Genomic DNA, 22119 nt, shown 5'->3' on the forward strand with positions numbered 1-22119 from the left:
AGTTACTGGCCCATTTTACCTTAATGTGTCAGATAAAATGAGTCATTTAATTTAAAATGGGCAATCTTCTGCATTGACGTTTAGCAGAAATGTTGATGGTTACATTAATGGCATTTGGCAGACGCTCTTATCTAGAGCGACGTACAACAAAGTGCATACCCATAACCAGGGATAAGTGTGCTGAAAGACCCTAGAGGGAAGTACAATTTCAACAGCTGCACAACAAAGAACCAGGTTTGGTTCCTCTTATTGAAGCCTATTCAAATATTATTCAAAAGATTCAAGCCTGGATATGTCATAGTCCAATAGTAGACAAAGCACCTTTATAAATAATTGTCCACACACACACACACACACACACACACACAAACTCACACACAGCATGCACACACATACAGATTAGCTTAATGTGTTAGATAAAATTAGCCAGTAATTTCAGTTAAAATGGGTTACCTTCTGCATTGACTTTCAGCAGATATTTTGATGGTTCCACAAACATGCATATACACATACAAACACACACATGCACAAATAGGCTACATGCACATGCAGGCACACATGTGTAGATGTACACACAAATTCACTCTCCTCACACACACAGGCACACACACATGTTCAGTTTTCATGTTTATTCATGTTTAGTTTTTGAATGTAATTCATGCGTTTTCATGTAATTGCTGTTGTCTTTCAATATTTTCCATTGTTAAACACCCACAGGTCCACCTCTATGATGCCTTGTTCAACTAAAAATGAAAGAAAGAACATTCATTGTTTAGAACGATGTTTTAGCTGAATAGGTGGCCCATTATACCTGATCACAGTACCCTTGTCTTGGGGGGGAACATCTGATACTTAAATAGCTCTAGGACTGAAGCATTTGTTTTTTATTACATAATTCCAACACAGAATGATAGCGGACACCTGACTTAATAGATAAGAAACGTATTTGAGAGCATTGTGTCCATAGCTATTTTCATAGTGTGAAAGATGACTAACCAACAGATGACTTACCTGACTTCACCCGACACTTTATTTTAATGAATCACACTAGTTTAATTAACAATTGTATGCTATTTTGGACGCAATATTCTTTTATTTCACCGTGTCCCTGGTCGGGGAAAGATCTCTAACCGTAGGTAAGGGGCTCTGGCGAATGAACACAAGCCATCTCCAAGACCCCCAGGTGCAACTCTCCTTCTCGAGAAGATACCTGGAGTGGGTGAGTCTTAAACATCTCTTTGACTCCCCGGTGGAGTGGTGGGAGATGGTGAAGGAGCAAGTCCGGGGCTACTTTCGGGGAGTTGGGCGGAGGAAGGCGAGGGAGGAGGGAGTACCAGCTGGGAGGGAGCCCTTCACCACGACCAAAACAAAATCTGGAGCTGGAGTGGTGTGGCCCTTGTCCTACCCATTCTGCTCTATGTGGGGAGGGTGTTTCCCCCAGACAAAGCCACCAGTAAGCAAATTACCCGGCTGGCTTTCCGCTTTGTCTGGGGGAGTAAATGGTAAATTGTTGGCATTTATATAGCGCCTTTATCAATGCGCTGTACAATTGATGCTTCTCATTCACCCATTCATACACACACTCACACACCGACGGCGATTGGCTGCCATGCAAGGCACCGACCAGCTTGTCAGGAGCATTTGGGGGTTAGGTGTCTTCCTCAGGGACACTTCGACACAGCCCGGGCGGGGGATCGAACCGGCAACCCTCCGACTGCCAGACGACTGCTCTTACTGCCTGAGCCCTGTCGACATCAGTGCTTTCCTGGGCTGTTTATGACCGATATGCTGCAGTAGTTATCAACCATTTATAATTCACTGGATAAAAACTGGATTCCGCTTTCTGAATGCATGCGTGATTGTGTGCAAATTTCATGGTTATAGTTATACGTAGAGATACATCCTATAACTTCACATAGAAAATAAAAATCTATCTTTCCGTCAACTCCTTTGAGGAGAAGCGGAAGCTCAGTGGTCCCGGGGGTTTCCAGAGTTGGCCCTGGCTGGGATAGGAGGTGGAGGTCCTGGGAACACGGAGGTGGGTGCAGGAGCCCAGGTGTGGTCAGAGTCGAGTGCAGAGCCGGGGAACGCTCTGGGGGCAGGGCGGAATCATCATCGAACGTCACCCACTGCTGGAGTGGCGGGGCGGGCCCTGGCGGGGTGGCCAATGAGGACGCACCCTGGCCGAACGCTACTCGGGTGGGCTGGAGGAGGGGCGCGGGGGGCAGGGCCTGCTGCTGCGCGGCGAAGTCGGGCGTGAGCGAGCGTTGCTTGGCGACCGTGGGCTGGCCGGTGAAAGGGTTGGTGCTGATTGGCTGGCTGCTGGGCAGGAAGGGGTTGGGCGAGGAGCGCAGGGCCTCCTGGGACCGGCTGCGGGGGGCGGGGGGGGCTCCAGCTGGGAGAGCCAGGCGGGCTCCGGGACCGCAGGGAGCCCCTGGAGGGCGAAGGGGGGGGTGGAGTTCAACGACCGGGAGGCCGGAATGGCAGGGTGTACGTGGGGTGACTGCGAGCGGGGAGGGTCAGCGAGGTCTGGGCGAAGGCAGGGGGAAGAGACGCTGCCAGGGGGGTGGGTGCCGACTGGGCCACAAAGGGAACCAAAGGCACTGGAAGGATTGGGTCTGGGAGGGACCTGGGTGTGGGTTGCAGTATGGAATCTTGGAGAGGTCTGGGTGGCGGTTGGAGTAGAGGATCTTGGAGGGGTCTTGGTGGGGGGGGTTGGGGGGCCTTGGGCCTCGTGACTGTGGGGGAAGGGTCGATCTCGAGTAGTATGTAATATGGAAAAGCCCTCAAGGAGGAGCGGAATGGGGGGCAGTGGGGGTGTAAAACCCCACGCTAACCCAACAACGGAATTTAGCGAGGGCCGAAGGTATCAGCATGCTTGTCCTTCTGGTGTTGCTGAAAGAATATTAGTAGGGTTAAATATTAGTGGCCCCTATGCGGAGAATCTAGATCAGCCAATAAATAAACCACGATACAATGACAGTAGTACCACTCTGCCTTCTGCCACTCTGAATCTCCACAATGGGGCCAATACATTCACCTTCATTTGAATAATAATTTAGATTAGTTATCTACCTTTGGTAGATGTCTTATTTATAATTTTGACTTGATCGCTTTTGGAATCCTGTACTGAGATTTACTCTTCTGAACAATCCTCTGCTGGTACCGCCACATGTCACATCGCGCGTTATGTGCACGTCTCACAAACTGTTTTCTCAGTGAATGAGTGCTTGGTGCTGTGGGGTGTATCCAGATGTGACTTGTGTTGTCTCAGGATCACAGATGAATTATATTCCCCATTAGGAGAGGTGAGGTCTCCATGTCTCAGGCTTTGTGCTGGAGGACTTTGCACTGGCCCCTGATTTGTGCAGGCAGGAGCAGGTACCAAACGCAGAGGTTGGTTGTGGTGTATTGGGCCAGATGGGAGGAAATAATTAGCTTTATTTTTTCAGTAAAAATGTCCCCCCTCCCTCCTACTGTCAGTCCCAGGAGAGTGTCTCCCCCCTACTGTCAGTCCCAGGAGAGTGTCTCCCCCTCCTGTCAGTCCCAGGAGAGTGTCTCCCCTACTGTCAGTCCCAGGAGAGTGTCTCTTCTACTGTCAGTCCCAGGAGAGTGTCTCCTCTACTGTCAGTCCCAGGAGAGTGTCTCCCCTACTGTCAGTCCCAGGAGAGTGTCTCCCCTACTGTCAGTCCCAGAAGAGTGTCTCCCCCCTACTGTCAGTCCCAGGAGAGTGTCTCCCCTACTGTCAGTCCCAGGAGAGTGTCTCCCTTACTGTCAGTCCCAGGAGAGTGTCTCCCCTACTGTCAGTCCCAGGAGAGTGTCTCCCCCTCCTGTCAGTCCCAGGAGAGTGTCTCCCCTACTGTCAGTCCCAGGAGAGTGTCTCCCCTACTGTCAGTCCCAGGAGAGTGTCTCCCCTACTGTCAGTCCCAGGAGAGTGTCTCCCCTACTGTCAGTCCCAGGAGAGTGTCTCCTCTACTGTCAGTCCCCGGAGAGTGTCTCCCCTACTGTCAGTCCCAGGAGAGTGTCTCCCCCCTACTGTCAGTCCCAGGAGAGTGTCTCCCCTACTGTCAGTCCCAGGAGAGTGTCTCCCCCTACTGTCAGTCCCAGGAGAGTGTCCTCCCCTACTGTCAGTCCCAGGAGAGTGCCCCCCCTACTGTCAGTCCCAGGAGAGTGTCTGCCCCCTACTGTCAGTCCCAGGAGAGTGTCTCCCCCTACTGTCAGTCCCAGGAGAGTGTCTCCCCCCCTACTGTCAGTCCCGGGAGAGTGTCTCCCCTACTGTCAGTCCCAGGAGAGTGTCTCCCTCTACTGTCAGTCCCAGGAGAGTGTCTCCCCTACTGTCAGTCCCAGGAGAGCACGTTTTCCTGGGACATTCACTCTGCCCTAGCTTTCCCACATTAGAAATGAATCTGGACTGAAGTTCAAGTAACTTGGCTTTTTAACTATTCAACAACTGTTCAAATAACAAATCGCACGCACACGCACACACACACACAGTACAGAATAATTCCCCTTTTATTCTGGGCACATTCTACTTCATGGATGATTATTGATATGATTATACACTCAGTGAGATCTTTATTAGATATTTATTAAACTTATTTTTTAGACTTATAGGGAGGTAAAATGGATGTTTGGGGGGCCGATACTTCCTAATGCCACCGGCAGTGGTGTCTGTATTCATTTATCGTCCCGACTCGTGTGATTTAAAAATCATAGAATACATTTGTGTAATCAGTAGGCTATCGATGGCAGCCTGCAACCAATGTCAAGCACAGTTGGAGAAAAAAACCCCAGGGCCCGAATGTTTTAGTGCCTCTCATGAGAGTGGCCAGCCAGGGATAAACTTAATCTTTGTTGTTGTGTTTGGTACACAAATCTGACCGTGTGCTTGTAACCAAGATATTTTTATAAAGTAATGAAGAGCTGCATGTCAATCATTTGCTGATGATATGGAGCCGTGTAATTTTGTGGCTGCAGAGCGATTTAATGCTTTGTTTGCTTAAATTAAGCTGTTGCTGCTGCCATCTATGATGAAATGCAGTAGCATAGCATTTAGCAATGCAGTTCAGTGGGACATTCGCTTTTCCTCCCTTTTGTTCTTCTGCTGCTATAGCCGATCCACTTAGAGGCTGTTGTAATGTCTGCTTATTTGCGTTACTGTCACCTTCCTGTCAAATTTGACCAGCCTGGCCCTTCTCCTCTGACCACTCTCATGAACAATGCATTTTGATTGGCTGATTAAATATTTGCATTGACAAGCTGGTGTACAGGTCTACCTAATAAGCTGATCACTGAGTGTATATTGCATGTAAGTAACTGAATTGAAGAAGTAAACACACATGGCTATATCCCTACAAACCTGATTTCCCACTATAAATCCCACACAAAGAAATAAGATCAATGAGAGTAAAGGTGGATAAAAGCAGTTCTGATATGGAGGTGGTTCTAAAAATATTAAGTATGTAAATGTTATTTTTAAAAAGCAATTTTTTGAAATATGACTAAAAGTAGATGTAAACCAGTGATATGCAGTTCTATTCCCTAAACTTCCTTCCAGCTGTATAACACGAAAGCCCTGATTCAAACAAATGGAAATGAAAACTACAAATTTCCAAGTAAAATTCTCCAGTCCCAGGAGAATAAACATTCAATATGCCCTCGCTTTTCCAAATTAGAAGTGATTCAGACTGAAGTTCAACAATTTAGCTGTTTTAACAATTCAAAATATTCAACTGGCAAAGAACAAATCCCACAGTACAGGAAAAGTCCTTTCTTATGCTGGGCACATTCTACTTTAAGGATGATTACTTATTATGATTATATGTTGCATAAAGTAACCGAATTGAAGAAGTGAACAAACATGATATGAGTTCCCACTATAAATCCTACACAAGTCATCACACCCTGACATATGATGATTAGCCTATATTGTAATCCACCAAACTAAACAAATTATTAATCTTTCAATGTTTTCATCAAGCCTCCACTGAAAAATAAAAAAGTATGAAACAATAGTTTTCTGTTTAAAGATTCTAAAAAGAGTGACAGCAGAAGTATAGTATCACATAGTTTAACATATATTATTGCTTACTGAACTGATAAGTTGACTAGTTATTCAAAGCCAACATTGATGCTGCAAGTCTATTTGAGACCACCCTTCCACAAAAACTCATAGATGTTAATCTGTGACCTTGTTGTGCAGTTAAGCAGTAAGTATTAAGTATTACATAGTCAGTGAAATAATGAGAAAAATGGTTATCAATAGAATGCATATTTGACAGCACCCACAGACATGTTGCCACGGTGATCTCAAATCAGTTTGATAATTCTGGTGCTTCTGGATCCATCATCCTCTTTCGGTTCTTAAAACACCTGGAGGTCCAAAGACTCACAGCATCTCTCCATCATCTCAGTCTCTTCTGAAACGTCTGGAATGAAGAATGAATCACATTGTTTGAGAGAGACACATGCAGGCAGGTATGCCGTACTGAACAAACCAGGACACAAACAGCAGCTGCTGTACCGTAGATCATGACATGACCAGAGATTTACATGCACGTAAAAGGCTGAAGAGGAGGGGGAGTTATTGACCATGTAGACACAGCAATATACCTGTGCACCTGTTTCTGTTTTGTGGTCATTTTCCCAGCTTTGGATTTAAATTCAGCTAACAACAGCCACTGTTCAAGTGGTTTTGGGAAACGCCCTGAATATAAAGGAACATTCTCATGAGGAAAACCTTTGATGATCTCAGTGTGTAGATCATTTCAGGAAAACAGGGCCCTGGTCGCTTTTCCTCCCTTTTGTTCTTCTGCTGCTATAGCCGATCCACTTAGAGGCTGTTGTAATGTCTGCTTATTTGCGTTACTGTCACCTTCCTGTCAAATTTGACCAGCCTGGCCCTTCTCCTCTGACCACTCTCATGAACAATGCATTTTGATTGGCTGATTAAATATTTGCATTGACAAGCTGGTGTACAGGTCTACCTAATAAGCTGATCACTGAGTGTATATTGCATGTAAGTAACTGAATTGAAGAAGTAAACACACATGGCTATATCCCTACAAACCTGATTTCCCACTATAAATCCCACACAAAGAAATAAGATCAATGAGAGTAAAGGTGGATAAAAGCAGTTCTGATATGGAGGTGGTTCTAAAAATATTAAGTATGTAAATGTTATTTTTAAAAAGCAATTTTTTGAAATATGACTAAAAGTAGATGTAAACCAGTGATATGCAGTTCTATTCCCTAAACTTCCTTCCAGCTGTATAACACGAAAGCCCTGATTCAAACAAATGGAAATGAAAACTACAAATTTCCAAGTAAAATTCTCCAGTCCCAGGAGAATAAACATTCAATATGCCCTCGCTTTTCCAAATTAGAAGTGATTCAGACTGAAGTTCAACAATTTAGCTGTTTTAACAATTCAAAATATTCAACTGGCAAAGAACAAATCCCACAGTACAGGAAAAGTCCTTTCTTATGCTGGGCACATTCTACTTTAAGGATGATTACTTATTATGATTATATGTTGCATAAAGTAACCGAATTGAAGAAGTGAACAAACATGATATGAGTTCCCACTATAAATCCTACACAAGTCATCACACCCTGACATATGATGATTAGCCTATATTGTAATCCACCAAACTAAACAAATTATTAATCTTTCAATGTTTTCATCAAGCCTCCACTGAAAAATAAAAAAGTATGAAACAATAGTTTTCTGTTTAAAGATTCTAAAAAGAGTGACAGCAGAAGTATAGTATCACATAGTTTAACATATATTATTGCTTACTGAACTGATAAGTTGACTAGTTATTCAAAGCCAACATTGATGCTGCAAGTCTATTTGAGACCACCCTTCCACAAAAACTCATAGATGTTAATCTGTGACCTTGTTGTGCAGTTAAGCAGTAAGTATTAAGTATTACATAGTCAGTGAAATAATGAGAAAAATGGTTATCAATAGAATGCATATTTGACAGCACCCACAGACATGTTGCCACGGTGATCTCAAATCAGTTTGATAATTCTGGTGCTTCTGGATCCATCATCCTCTTTCGGTTCTTAAAACACCTGGAGGTCCAAAGACTCACAGCATCTCTCCATCATCTCAGTCTCTTCTGAAACGTCTGGAATGAAGAATGAATCACATTGTTTGAGAGAGACACATGCAGGCAGGTATGCCGTACTGAACAAACCAGGACACAAACAGCAGCTGCTGTACCGTAGATCATGACATGACCAGAGATTTACATGCACATAAAAGGCTGAAGAGGAGGGGGAGTTATTGACCATGTAGACACAGCAATATACCTGTGCACCTGTTTCTGTTTTGTGGTCATTTTCCCAGCTTTGGATTTAAATTCAGCTAACAACAGCCACTGTTCAAGTGGTTTTGGGAAACGCCCTGAATATAAAGGAACATTCTCATGAGGAAAACCTTTGATGATCTCAGTGTGTAGATCATTTCAGGAAAACAGGGCCCTGGTCGGAAACACTCAGTTTGAAGATTTGGATCAGTACAGAGTGCCCTGTCACATCCTCTCACAGTCCTAGAGTGGCTTCCACTGGTTACCTGGGAGGCCAGTCAGGTCCTCAGGGATCTGGTTTAAACCCAGCGTCAAGGCGTTTGTCATCTGTGTCTTAATTTCATCCACAAGGTATTTCTGTGATAGGTTTGAAAAACAAAAATGTGATTGTTTTCTGTAAAGTGATCTTTATTGAGGTGGTATATCTGAGCTGAAGTATTTTTATTTTTTTCTGTTGTGTGTAACAACAATCTACATTAACATGCAAACTGCGGCACATTTGAAACTGAAGAGCAACCTTTACCTTTACTATATTACTGGGTGATTTAATCAAAGTAATAAAATGTATATGTAGAAATATGGGGCACGTAGCTTATACAAACTAACTAATGAAAAGTGGTACTACCTTGCATGCATTATTATACCATGAACATTGCATAAACCACCCCCTGGATAATTGCGTGTTTAATGAAATCAAGCTGAAAACGAACCTGCAGATCACTGAACTCTTCCAGCATCTTCGTCATGGCATTTTGGAACATGGTCTTTTTGAAATCCTCAATTGCACTTTTAAGTTTCTCTTGAATCTTTCTGAAAGAGTCTTTTCCTGTGATGCCAGAGCATTCTGAAAATACATTTCACACATTTCTATTGACAATAGAATTTAACATGTTAATATCGACACAATTGACATGACTTGCCCAAGTGCCGACCTTGATATGTTTGCTTCATGGTGTCACGGATTGAATCACTGAGGGAATTGTAGATCAGCTTCTTTCTCTGTAGGATTTCCTTCTCCAGTTTATTGAGCACTTTTCTTTGCTAGATGATATGAAAGGGAAGATGTTTCAGTTCAGTAAACTTGTTGAAAAACTATTGAGGTCATTGTTGTACTGGAGCATTGGGGTCAGTTTCTAATATTTGCATCAGCATGAAATGTGTAAGACTGCAGGAAAGGAGATATCGACTGTAGAAGAGGCATTGAAATGGGTTCTTACCTCTGTTCTAATGTACACCAGACGCAGGTATTTCTCTTCATCCTTTGTCCTGATTATCAGATAGTCATTTGTGATGGAGTTCTCTTGGAAACTTTCAAATTGCCCTTGGATTGAGGTCGTTCTGGTCTGTCTGACAGAGGTTCCTGAAGGTCCAGTGCTTGAAAGACAGTTTAGAATGATTTGTTGTAGTTAATCTGAGTCTCTTGTTATACTTAGACAGCAAAACGCAGAAATATGGGGCTGTTGTGTATGGAAGCACATTCCAGGCAAAATTCTAATGAGAATATATCTTCATTTTCATTGGTCATACAGCTGCGATGGAAAGATAGTATCGAAATATGTATTTTGTGAGTTGTATTCTGATGTGTAAAACAGGATTGGCAGTTTAGTGATGCATAAAACACGTGCAAATTGTGTTCTGCGGATCACAAAACAAATGTGAATTGTGTTTTGAAGTTCACAAAACACACAAATAATATTGGCCCTGAATTTGGTCCATAATACATGTAAATCCCATGATTTGTAGCTTTGCAGTTACAGTGACAAATCTTTGTAAAATTGGTATTGTAGTCCTATAAAAAATAACAAAACTCTTGCAAAAGGGAGACAAGACCTGTTTTAAAACATTCAAGAAAACATTGTTCAGAGTTTCAACCTCGTGAATATGATGTTGATTTAACATCCGAACAGCTTATACTTCAGAGTGCATCGTGGTCTGTGCCCAATTTTTAGAAGATTAAATACTATTGAAATATAATTGTATATAGTCACTCTGAATCATTAGATATTGGTGTGATATTGGTTGCACAAAGGGAAATACATTATTCATGAAGGCAAAAGTCACTCACCCAAATATTTTCTGGAAGTGGTTGTTCATCTTTTTATACATGGGTTCTGACAGAATGTAGTTCAGATCAACTAACACTCCTTTGCGAGATCGGTAATATCCATCATTTTTACACAAGGCTTTGAGTGTCTTGTGGTGGCCTCTGTTATCAGACCCCCTCTGTACAAAAACAGAAATACAAAAACAGAAAAATCACAATGTAGCCTCTGGAGAGCAAAATGTGCACCAAGCATCCCCTTTTCACTGTACAAGCTGCTCTGAAGTGACATGAGGTTTACATGAGACTTTATTTGAGTAGAAGAGTAGGCCTACTCGCCAGCACATTCATGAAGGCTAAAGCACTAACATTGTCAGTGAACGTGTACTAGCGATGTGAAATTCAATCCCAGGTCATTATCTGATATTTGTAATATAGACCATAGTAATCGTGTCTTGGATGACAAAAAATCTTGCAGTGAACATTATTATAATATATTTATAATATCTATTATATATTATAAAATATATATTTTATTTCATTTTAAGTGAATGTTCCTTTTGTGAAGAGAGATATAGTATGGAGCTCTGGGAAGCCAACATTTAATGTCCTCGTTTGAGGAGACAGGTTCTCAGGAGGTTAAATGACCAATATGCAAATTCTGACAATGTCAAAATGATTTACACTAGAATTTTCCTTTAAATGTTTTGATAAAATTCTATAATGATTTGATGATTGATTAAAGAGACATCGTCACTCACTGAATCAGCTAAAGATGAAGATGAATAAAAAGGTTTGGGAAAAGGTAAAAGCGATTTCCACTATTCACCTCAGCGAATAGGCCTATTTGAGTAATAGAGAGTGCAGTAATAGCTTTAGCCTGCAGGTCAGAATGCATTTGACAAAATACAATAAAATGATCGTATCAAGCTCATCATTACGCTTATTAAAGTTAATTCAGTGAAAATCTGTTTATAACAAGGCAACATGCGGCAATATTCAAACCTGTTTATAACAAGGCAACATGCTGCAATATTTAAACCTGTTTATAACCAGGCAACATGTGGCAATATTTAAACCTGTTTATAACAATATTTAAACCTGTTTATAACAAGGCAACATGCTGCAATATTTAAACTTGTTTACAACAAGGCAACAAGCAGCAATATTTAAATCTGTTCATAACAATATTTAAACCTGTTTATAACAAGGCAACATGCTGCATTATTTAAACCTGTTCATGACAATATTTAAACCTGTTTATAACAATATTTAAACTTGTTTATAACAAGGCAACATGTGGCAATATTTAAAATTGTTTACAACAAGGCAACAAGCAGCAATATTTAAACCTGTTTATAACAATATTTAAACCTGTTTATAACAATATTTAAACCTGTTCATAACAAGGCAACATACTGCATTATTTTGTCATGGAAATAGGCAGCTGCTGAGCTGAAATTCAAAATTCAGTTGATTATTGCATCTTGAGATGCCAGTATTTCTTGACTGATTGATTGATTGTTCGGGAAGGCATTCAAATTTTACCAGCCAAAAACTGGCAGTTGCCAGCTAAATACTTTACTGTTATTAAATACTTTTCTACTACCTTTTATTTGTAATATAACACGCATGTATCCTTTTTCTTTGTAACATTGTGATATGTGTGTTTGAATTTTAGGGTTGCAACTAACAACTATTTTGATTGTTGAATAATCAATAGTCGATTAATTGATTAATCGAGCAATCAGATTACAAACCAGACAATTACTCAATGGCTCTTACATTTAGCTTGAGTTTTTGCATGTTAGCATGTTTTAGGCATGTGCTAACTAACAATAAAGACAATAAAGATGAATACTTTCTTCAGAAATACTTCTTTTAATGAACTTTCCTGCTGATACAAAAGATTCCCATGTATTCCAATATCCATTTTTCAAAATTTTAAACCAAGGATAAGCAAAGTAGCAGCAATAAAATGTAACAAATAAAATAATAAAAAAGAAACAAAAAAAGAAAAGTGCATTCTGTGCTTTGTGCATTCTGTGGTCTTCACTCTTGCAACTATCACAGTATTGAAATGGAGGAAAGTCAGCTTCTCTATATGGTCTTGTGAGAGGCTGGCTCTCTTCTGAGAGCAGATATTCCCTCCTGCAGAGAAGATGTGCACTGACGGGGTGGATGTTGCAGGAATGCACAGAAAAGATCTTGCCAGATTTGATAATGTGGGAAAATGCCTCTTATTTTCCCTCCTCCATCCGAGAGGGTCTTCCTTTTTGGGTACTGCTGGCTCTGCAAAGTACATCTGAACTTCATTTCTCACCATTTGGTCCTCCTGGGATTCCTCTTTCGCACTGAGACTGTCTGTGTCAGACTGAAGGAGGTTATCCAGTGCTGATTGTCTCCCTCTGCTGTTTTTGACCCTCTGCTGTTGCTTACACCCATGTATCCCAGTCTCCTTTGCTTCTTTGATAGCAAGGACTTCACCTGTCCCTTGCACCCTTGTGCCATCTTCAGCCGCAATAAACTTCAGCTTTCTGAATCTTGGGTCAAGGGCAGCTGAAAGAACAATTGGGTTGTGCATTTCTGCTGAGTCTGCTCAGACTCCCCCATCTCTTGGTTATCCCTTTTTCTGCACTGGCCAGAAATGCTTTTCCTGCGCACGTCTCCAAACTAAGGGTTTGCTGTATGGAACGATGCAGCCCTTTGATCAGCTGTGGAAGACATAAAACGGTTGCATATTCCACGAAGGTAAGGGTACCATATTCAAAAGGCTGCAACCCTTGTGTTAGCTCTTCAAGCAGCATCCATTGTTCTGGCTGCAAGTTAAAGTACTGTTTGCCCCTTGGAGTTTCCTCAGGATCGGACAGAGTGGCAGTAACTGGCCAGCGCTGTTCCAGCAGTCTCTCTGTCATATTCTATGTACCGTTCCATCTTGTACTGACATCCTGGATCAGCTTATGTTGTGGTGTACTAATTTGCTGCTGTTTCACCTTCAATTTTGTATCGGCCAGCTCGCTTCTCCTGACGTTTCTTGCAGCCCCTACTGCTCTGTTGATGCTGGGCTCTTTGTGGGCATTGTTAACTATGAGCTGGATTGTGTGTCCAGTGCAGCGGACATGTTTTTCTTCCAGCATTCGCCTTGCTGCCACTATATTGGACCCATTATCATGAACTACTACTTTTATTTTTGGTAGGCAAGATGTCAAATTTTGCTCCCACCTCCTCCAGCCACATCATTATGTTTGCACCAGAAAGCCTCTCCTCAGGAGACATGGTGGCAAGACTAAAAGTCTTCATTTGCATCATCTTCACTGATACACACACCAAGGTATGCCTCTGTTGCACGACTAGTCCAGACATCAGCTGTCAGTGTGAGGGAGCTTTTGACTTCTTTAATGGTCTCCTTTACCTTTAAATACATCACAGGTGATTTTAGATAACAATTTGAAGCGCAAGACCCATACAGTGTATACAGTATACCTTCAACATTTACATTATGGCAGCCGTTTTATGCTTTAATCAAGATTTAAAATATTGATCAGCGATCTTAATATTATTTCGTCATGAATTCTGTCATTATATCAAACCCAAATTTCTATTTTGTGTGTATGTGCATATGTGCACGTGTGAGTGTGTGAATGTGTGTGAGAGAATATAACACTTGTACCTTCAGAAAGGTTCTTTCATATTTCTTTACCATCAAGTGCATGAAATGAGCTCTGGATGGAAGGGTGTATTCAGTGTTGAAATGCCTAATCATTTCTTGAAACCCATCGCCATCTGATATAGAAATATATACTCCAGTATTTCCAAAAAATACATTCAAGCCATATTCATTCTTGATTCTAGAATCGTGTGTACATATTAAAATGCATTGTAAATAAATGTTTCCCATCTATATGTCCATTTTCATGATAAATGGAGATGCAAATTATTAGGGCTGTCACATTTTTCCAAAATTTCAGTTCAAACGAGATCAAACAAACGCGTAAATTCAAATTAATTTGAATGGAACTCACATTGGGCATGCACATATAGACAGGAGTTGAAGATCTTTTTGCGATTTAGAAAGGATGAAATACTCAGGTGTTCTCTAAATGTATGCACTTGGCAGCAACATATTCTCCAGCTACGACCGTATAGCCTAATGTTTTCCCTTAAAGAAATTCTCCCCCACCACAACGAGAACAAAAATTTAAATGGGCGATCTCCTGTATCCCTTGTTTAACATGCCATTTCCAATCAGTTTTTTTTTCCATATAGCTATAGAGACTGTGCGTTTTTAACAAATGAAAACGATGTGGTCAAGTCATAGTTTCCACATATGTAGGCTTCATTAAAGAAGATGGACAGTGTTGCTAACATTGACATTAACATGAAGTGAATTAACATTAACTAAGATGGACACTGCATGGTTAACATCAGCTAAACTCTGGTTCGTAATAGGGGGCTTAGTTGTGGCAGTGTAAGTGGATGTGTATAGTTAACGTTACACCGCTACGTTTCTTTCAAACTAATGGGCAACATTTTAATGATTTATCCAGACTGTGCAGATCATGATTGCTAAACACATTGCTAATTGCTATTAGCTAAATTCCATTTAGTTGGCAAGGGTCTAGCTAGAATGTGCACATATATTCTGCGGGTATGCACATATATAACTAATACTCTTTTCTAAAAAATAATAAAATAGGAATTTAAAATAAGTGCAGAATTATTTATTTGGTGAGTAGCTGTGATATAAGCACAAAATATTTCTATATTTCTATATAGAAAACGTTACAGCTCATAACGTGAAGTAACATGGCTTTTAACATTAATATTAGCTAGCTAGCTAACTAGAAAACCAAAACAAATCTTCATCATCCAGAGAGCCAACGTGCCTCCTCTTCAGATGCTCCAGCATCATCGATGTGCTCCCATGCCAGGCAAGTTCGGCTCTCCAAATGTTGCACTTCACAACATTTCCCGCCGATTTCAGTGTGAAATGCTCCCACACTTTGGAGGTATTTGGTCATGTTGCCATCGCACTATTCCTCACTTCACTCAAGTAAGCGGTAATACCTACTTCTTAGAGCATTAAAACACTTGCGCGAAAAACACTAACTAATTTGGTCATCGATTTTAGTCGAATAAGTTGATTAATCGTTGCACCCCTAATGTATTCAGCATCTATTAAATGTTGGTATTTTAAGTGTGTATATTTTTAACATCATCCATTTAACACTTAGTCTTATTTTTAATCTTTTTCTGTTCATAAAAAAGCCTAACTAGAGACGGGAGTTGAAAACTAGCAATTGCTATAATCTCTGTATGCAGAACATCATTAACCTGCTGTAACAGGGACGGACTGTAGCGTAGGGGTTAAGTTAAATGACTGGGACACGCAAGGTCGGTGGTTCTAATCCTGTGTGGCCACAATAAGATCTGCACAAGCCTTGGGCCCTTGAGTAAGGCCCTTAACCCTGCATTGCTCCCGGGGGGAATTGTCTCCTGCTTAGTCTAATCAACTGTACTCTAGATAAGGGCATCTGCCAAATGCCAATAATGTAAAACACAAACTCACTGATTCCAGCACTCTGTCTGTGGCATTTTTCAGGCATGTTGTCTCTGCTGTCTTTGCGCCCATCTCCAGTTCTTTCTTGAGTTTTTGGTGAACTTGGCTCAGATTTTCATTCAATGTTTCGCATGTTTTACCCAGATCCTTTTCAAGTCGGTTGAACTCGTCGTCATTTGAAGACTGTTTCTGAAAAAAAGACAATGCTTACTTGCATTTCTATCGATAGCTAGATTAAACATTTTCATCATCAGCATTTACATCAGTTCCATTTCAAATTTTGAGAGACAATGAAACAAGTCAGTAAATAACAAACTAATGTTTCTTACATGCTACCTAGTTATCTGGAAGCTAGGTTGCTGAACACCAGAATTCCAGCAGATTGTTTTGAAAGTGTAATTGCCTACTGCGGCGGCACGGATGGTGCAGTGGGTAGCACTGCCGCCTCACAGCAAGGAGGTCCTGGGTTCGAATCCCCATCGGCCGGGGCCTCTCTGTGTGGAGTTTGCATGTTCTCCCCGTGTCTGCGTGGGTTTCCTCCGGGTACTCCGGTTTCCTCCCACAGTCCAAAGACATGCAGGTTAGGCTGATTGGAGAGTCTAAATTGCCCATAGGTGTGAGTGTGTGAGTGTGTGAGTGAATGGTGTGTGTGCCCTGCGATGGACTGGCGACCTGTCCAGGGTGTATTCCTGCCTTTCGCCAAATGTATGCTGGGATAGGCTCCAGCCCCCCTACGACCCTATTCAAGATAAGTGGGTTAAGATAATGGATGGATGGATTGCCTACTGCACTCACTACTTCAGCCTGGCTCCATCTACTGCACTCACTAATTCAGCCTGGCTCCACCTACTGCACTCACTAATTCAGCCTGGCTCCACCTACTGCACTCACTAATTCAGCCTGGCTCCACCTACTGCACTCACTAATTCAGCCTGGCTCCACCTACTGCACTCACTACAAGTTTCTCTCTTTGGGAAATCAATTCCTAGGTCCAGTAAATTTTTTTGTGGTGGGCGGGACTTTAACACTCTATACGACTTATAAGAATATGTGGTTAAAAATGTTAAAATCAACAATTTACCAACTATATATCTTGATTGACATCTTGAGGTGCCTGCAAAGAGGTACTTTGATATCACGATTGGGGCGTGGCCAGAATAAAATGCAGAAATAATTTTTCTGCATCAGTTTTCTTTCCAAATTATTTTTCGGAAATGTCAGAAAAAAATGTTTCATTATAAAGTAGGCGTACAAGCACATTTACAGTTCACAAAAACATGGACAAAAATGGACAAATATCTCCTGGAGAGCGCAATTACCCTTTAATATTACATTTCAGACAGAGCACCTGAAGTTTGCAATAAGTCAGCAATAAAATTGTGTTTTCTTTGTCATAGGATTATACTTTTTAAAAACACATTAACATTTACATACTGATGGAGTCAAAACATACCTTTGAACTGAGAGCATCCTTTGAAAAGTGAAGATATGAAATGATTCCAGAAACCTCAGATACATAATCTTTCACTTCCTTCTTGAAATGGGAGACGTACAGTTTCTTAATGTGCTCCATCAGCGCTGGCAATTCTTTGTAAATAGTGGAAAAAACAGCTAGTTCACACATAAACCATGCGTCTAGCCTTCACCTGGTGCTTATGTACTGTATATACACTCAGTGAGCACTTTATTAGGTATTTATTAGACTTTTACTGCTGTAGGCTATCCACTTCAGAGTTATGATGCATTGTGTGTTCAGAGATGCTCTTCTGCATACCACTGTTGTAATGTGTGGTTATTTGCGTTCCTGTCACCTTCCTGTCAGCTTTGACCAGTTTGGCCATTTTCCTCTGACTTCTCTCATTAACACGGCATTTCTGTCTGCAGAACTGCTGCTCACTGCATTTCCTTTTTGTTTTTTGCACCATTCTTTGCAATCTAGAGACTAATGTGCGTGAAAATCCCAAGAGATACTCAAACCACCCTGCCACGAACAATTATTCCATGGTCAAAGTCACTTTGATCACATTTTTCCCCCATTCTGATGGTTGATGTGAACATTATCTGAAGCTCCTGACCTGTATCTACATGATTGTATGCATTGCACTGCTGCCACACAATTGGCTGATTAGATCATTGAATGAATAAGTTGGTGTAAGAAAGTAAAAATGTTCCGAATAAAGTACTCGGTAAGTCTATATAGTCAGTGAGCATTTTATTAGACAGACCTGTACACCAGCTTGTTAATGGAAATATTTAATCAGCCAGTTATGTGGCAGCAACTAAATGCGTAAAAGCATGTAGACTTGGTCAAAAGGTTCAGCTGTTTTTCAGACCCAATGTCAGAATGGGGAAGAAATGCGATCTTAGTGACTTTGACCTTGGATTGATTGTTGGTGCCAGACAGGTTGGTTTGAGTATCTCAGAAACTGCTGATCTACTGGGATTTTCATGTCTAGAGTGTGCAGAGGATGGTGCAAAAAACCAAAAACATCCAGTGAGCAGCAGTTCTGCAGGTAGAAATGCCTTGTTAATGAGAGAGGTCAAAGGAGAATTGCCAGACTGGTCAAACCTCTAAGTGGATAGGCTACAGCAGCAGAAGAGCCAATAAGTAAAGAAAAGCCTAATACATACCTAATAAAGTGCTCAGTGAGTATATAGTGCTGCAAAGGTATTTTCCCCATTGCTGATTCTCTATATTTGTATTATTCACACAGAATGGTTTCATATCTTTAGATAAAATGTAATATTAGAAAAAGGGAACCTGAGTAAACACAAAACACATTTGTTTTCAAATCATTGTTTCATTGTATAATTTAATAACTGGTTTCACAACCATTAGGAGCAATAATTGTGACCAAAAACTTCCTTTAATTTGATATCAGTCTTTCACATCACTGTGGAGGACTTTTAACTGTATACATATAAACTTTTTACCAGTTTCATTGTGATCCAGAACAGTTGACTTCCCCTGTGCAATTCTCTTGAATTCTTCAGAACTCACAGTGTACACATCAAAGAACTCATTTGAATAGTCTTCATCACCAAGCAGAAATTTCTGAAATCAAATATCGAAAACATGATTGTTAAGGAAGGTTTTGGTCTGTAATAGTGGGGAAGTTACTGTGCAAATGTTATAGGAAGTATTTCAGCTGCAGCACAGCCACCAATAAGATAAAATTAGTTGATTAAACTAAAGATACTTTGAAAAAAGTTTACTTGAAGTTGCTTAATGAAAAACATGAATTAGGTCACCTATTGGCCTTGCCACATGACGGCTAATGCTCCTTTCAAATAACATAAATATTCCTTCAGTTCACAGTTAATTTAGCGACATGCTTTTTCAAGTGAATTTCATCAAGTCGATGGAGAAAGTAAGCTGGTATATAGAGAATTAACTTTTTTTAATGCATTTATCCTATTATTTTATATTTATTCCTGTATTTGTCTGTGTGTAAGAGCAAGTTTCAGGTAATGCTACTACGCTACAACTCACCTTTGTTTTAGCTTTGAAGAGTTTATTGATTTCTTCTTTAAATTTGTCATTACGGTACAGTATACACGCATGTTTTTCTTTCTTTTCATATTCCGGGGTACCCTGAAAATATATGTATTAATAATAAATGTGAAATATGTCCTTTTAAATATTTAATATTTATTTAACCTCTCCTTACCTTGCCAATGTTACTTTCTATTTCAAGGTCCTCATCTGTGATATCATAATTTCTGGTAAAATCAGAAAAGTCATTCAGAATTAAAAACACAAGGTCCGTACACAATATTCAATATTTCTGAAGATATTAATAATGTAACAGCTAACTCTTTGATCTCCTCTGAGTTGATGACATCTGTTTTGGTGGTGATGAAGGTGACATTGTGACACTCTCCCCCTCCAGCAATGGTTCTCAATGATGTATCAAAGATCTCATCGGCTACTTTCTCAGACAGGGCACGGTTCATCTCATTGATAATCCAGACAGAGGAGCACTGGCTGAGACACTGTGGGAGTTTAATGAAAATCTTTCAGCATTGTCCATGGAACCCACCATCGTAATAAACAGAATTCAGTAAACGATTAAAGCTTGAAGCACTGACATCAGCTCTTTCCACATGTCACTTCGGTATTTACTGACGTCTCCAGCTCCAGGCAGGTCCACCAGCACAATCCCCTCCAGCAGAGCTGGAGACTTCGGCAAGGAGATGGTGACTCGCTTCACCAGAGGCCAGAACTGCTGCTCTGATTCTGTGTCACTCCGAATGTAGCATCCAATGCCATCAGACAGTTCTGCGACCTGTAGAGAAGTTTTAGGAGTAAATTGTTCATATTTTAAGAGAAACCAAAATCAAACATTTATGTCAAACTGTCATGAAGATGTCCTCTTAAAAAATATTATTTTAGCACTCACAGTGTGAAAAGTCAGAGTCTTCGTGCCTGTGCCTGGATTCACCGTAATCTTTCTCCAGGCCCTCTTCTCCATAAATGGCTGTTATCTTTTCTCTTGCCATTTCTGCAATTTCATCATCTTTTGCTGCCATTTTGTTTTGTTGGTCATTTTCATTTTTGAGTGAGTCTAGCAGAAAACGTAGTTCTGATTCCCAGTCCTGTAGTAGAAATTCCTTAATCATCAACGTGTATTATCATTCTGTCTATATTTAAGAGTACATAGAACATGGTGGGGTTGATTTGTTTACAGGAACCAGTCATGGTGCGTTTCTATATGAACCAAAAGTTACATTTGGATTCGCTCCATCTGACATGAATGATGTAAGGCAGCCTGAATTCATAGAACCTTAGTTACATGCATAGCTTCTGTTCTATTTCAATCTTCCTTAACGTCAGAGGACAGTGCTTTAAAGCACATTTGGATGACTCATACCAACATAGTCACAAGGAAACATATCCATCTCATCACTGCATGGTGAGCAGCTATGTTGACCCTATAGAAACGCTCATGACTGCATGGTCAGCAGCTATGTTGACCCTATAGAAACGCTCATGACTGCATGGTGAGCAGCTATGTGGACCCTATAGAAACGCTCATGACTGCATGGTGAACAGCTATGTGGACCCTATAGAAACGCTCATGACTGCATGGTGAGCAGCTATGTTGACCCTATAGAAACAGGAAAAGAACATGGTGAAGGCCAGGTAGCTGCAGCGCATATGTCATTCAGTGGCCTGCCATTCAAGGAGGTAGATATACTCCTGATGGAATGGTGTCTAATTCCCTCAGATATAGGAAGGCCTTTTGACATGTTGGCATGTGCAAGGACCTCGATAATCCTCTTGGGAAGCCTCTGCTTTGACAGGGCTCTGCTCTTGCTGTGACCATCATGGCAGACAAAAGGTATTCAGACCTACGAAGGCTGGCAGTTGCCCTGACGTATGCCTTTGGGATGGCGGGAGCATGGCCGCGCCTCTACTCTACTCGGCTGCTTGTCGTCTCCGCTAGTTGCCGTGTCTGTTTGTCCTGTCTCTTCTTGTCAATATGTTTGCAGAGCGTACAATCAATCATTACTTATGATCGCCAAACACTGCTTGAGATTGGTGCCTCGTGAGAGGATTCATGCACTTGTCACCCCAAAGGAAAGGATTTCGCATTCTGATAGATAGGCTTAGTGAGTGGATGGGTGTCTCTGGGAGCGCTCTAGATTGGTTCTCATCTTATCTCTCTCATAGGAGTTTTTCCGTGGCTATTGGCCCCTACAAATCTGAGTCTGCTGCCTTATCCTGTGGTGTCCCCCAGGGTTCTGTTCTGTCCGATTTTGTTTGCTCTGTACATGAAAGTGCCACCAGTGAGGAAAGTTGACCTGCTTACGACTCTCTGCAATTTGTGAGAAGATGTTTTGGAACAGACAGGTGGATGATGTGAAAGATGGAGACAAAATCCTCTGGCGTGGATTAGAACCGTGGGATCCTACGCATGGAAATGCGCCTTATGAGCAATAGCCCACAGCTCCTGACATGCAGCAACATAAAACTATTTCCCCTAAGCAGGCTTAATCCAGTCTTCAACCAAACCCAATCTCTTTTGCATTTCTTCCCTCTCCCACATCAATTAGGGTGCCAACTTAAACCACCTGTGGAATGGAGGCGTGTCCCACTGCCTGACGTCACAGCAGCATATGCCAAATCAAACGAAATAAAGGGAAAAACTAAGAAAACAAGGAATGTCCGTGTGTGTGATTCCTAGTCGTAAGAA

At 41.2% G+C, this 22119-nt stretch overlaps 2 long non-coding RNA genes across 2 annotated transcripts; both read right to left on the reverse strand.

Annotated features, from left to right (window-relative positions):
• Positions 1-8438: 8438 nt before the first annotated feature.
• LOC133121909 (uncharacterized) lies at positions 8439-9633 on the reverse strand. The gene is made up of 4 exons (XR_009708055.1): positions 9536-9633; positions 9251-9359; positions 9029-9162; positions 8439-8675 (listed from the first exon to the last, which is right to left on the reverse strand). It is a non-coding gene; the product is annotated as an uncharacterized LOC133121909 (long non-coding RNA).
• A 6384-nt stretch (positions 9634-16017) lies between these two features.
• LOC133139880 (uncharacterized) lies at positions 16018-18991 on the reverse strand. The gene is made up of 3 exons (XR_009709969.1): positions 18854-18991; positions 17373-17506; positions 16018-16108 (listed from the first exon to the last, which is right to left on the reverse strand). It is a non-coding gene; the product is annotated as an uncharacterized LOC133139880 (long non-coding RNA).
• Positions 18992-22119: the final 3128 nt, after the last annotated feature.

The sequence above is a fragment of the Conger conger genome, chromosome 1, assembly GCF_963514075.1.
Source record: "Conger conger chromosome 1, fConCon1.1, whole genome shotgun sequence".
Taxonomy (NCBI): Eukaryota; Metazoa; Chordata; class Actinopteri; order Anguilliformes; family Congridae; genus Conger; species Conger conger.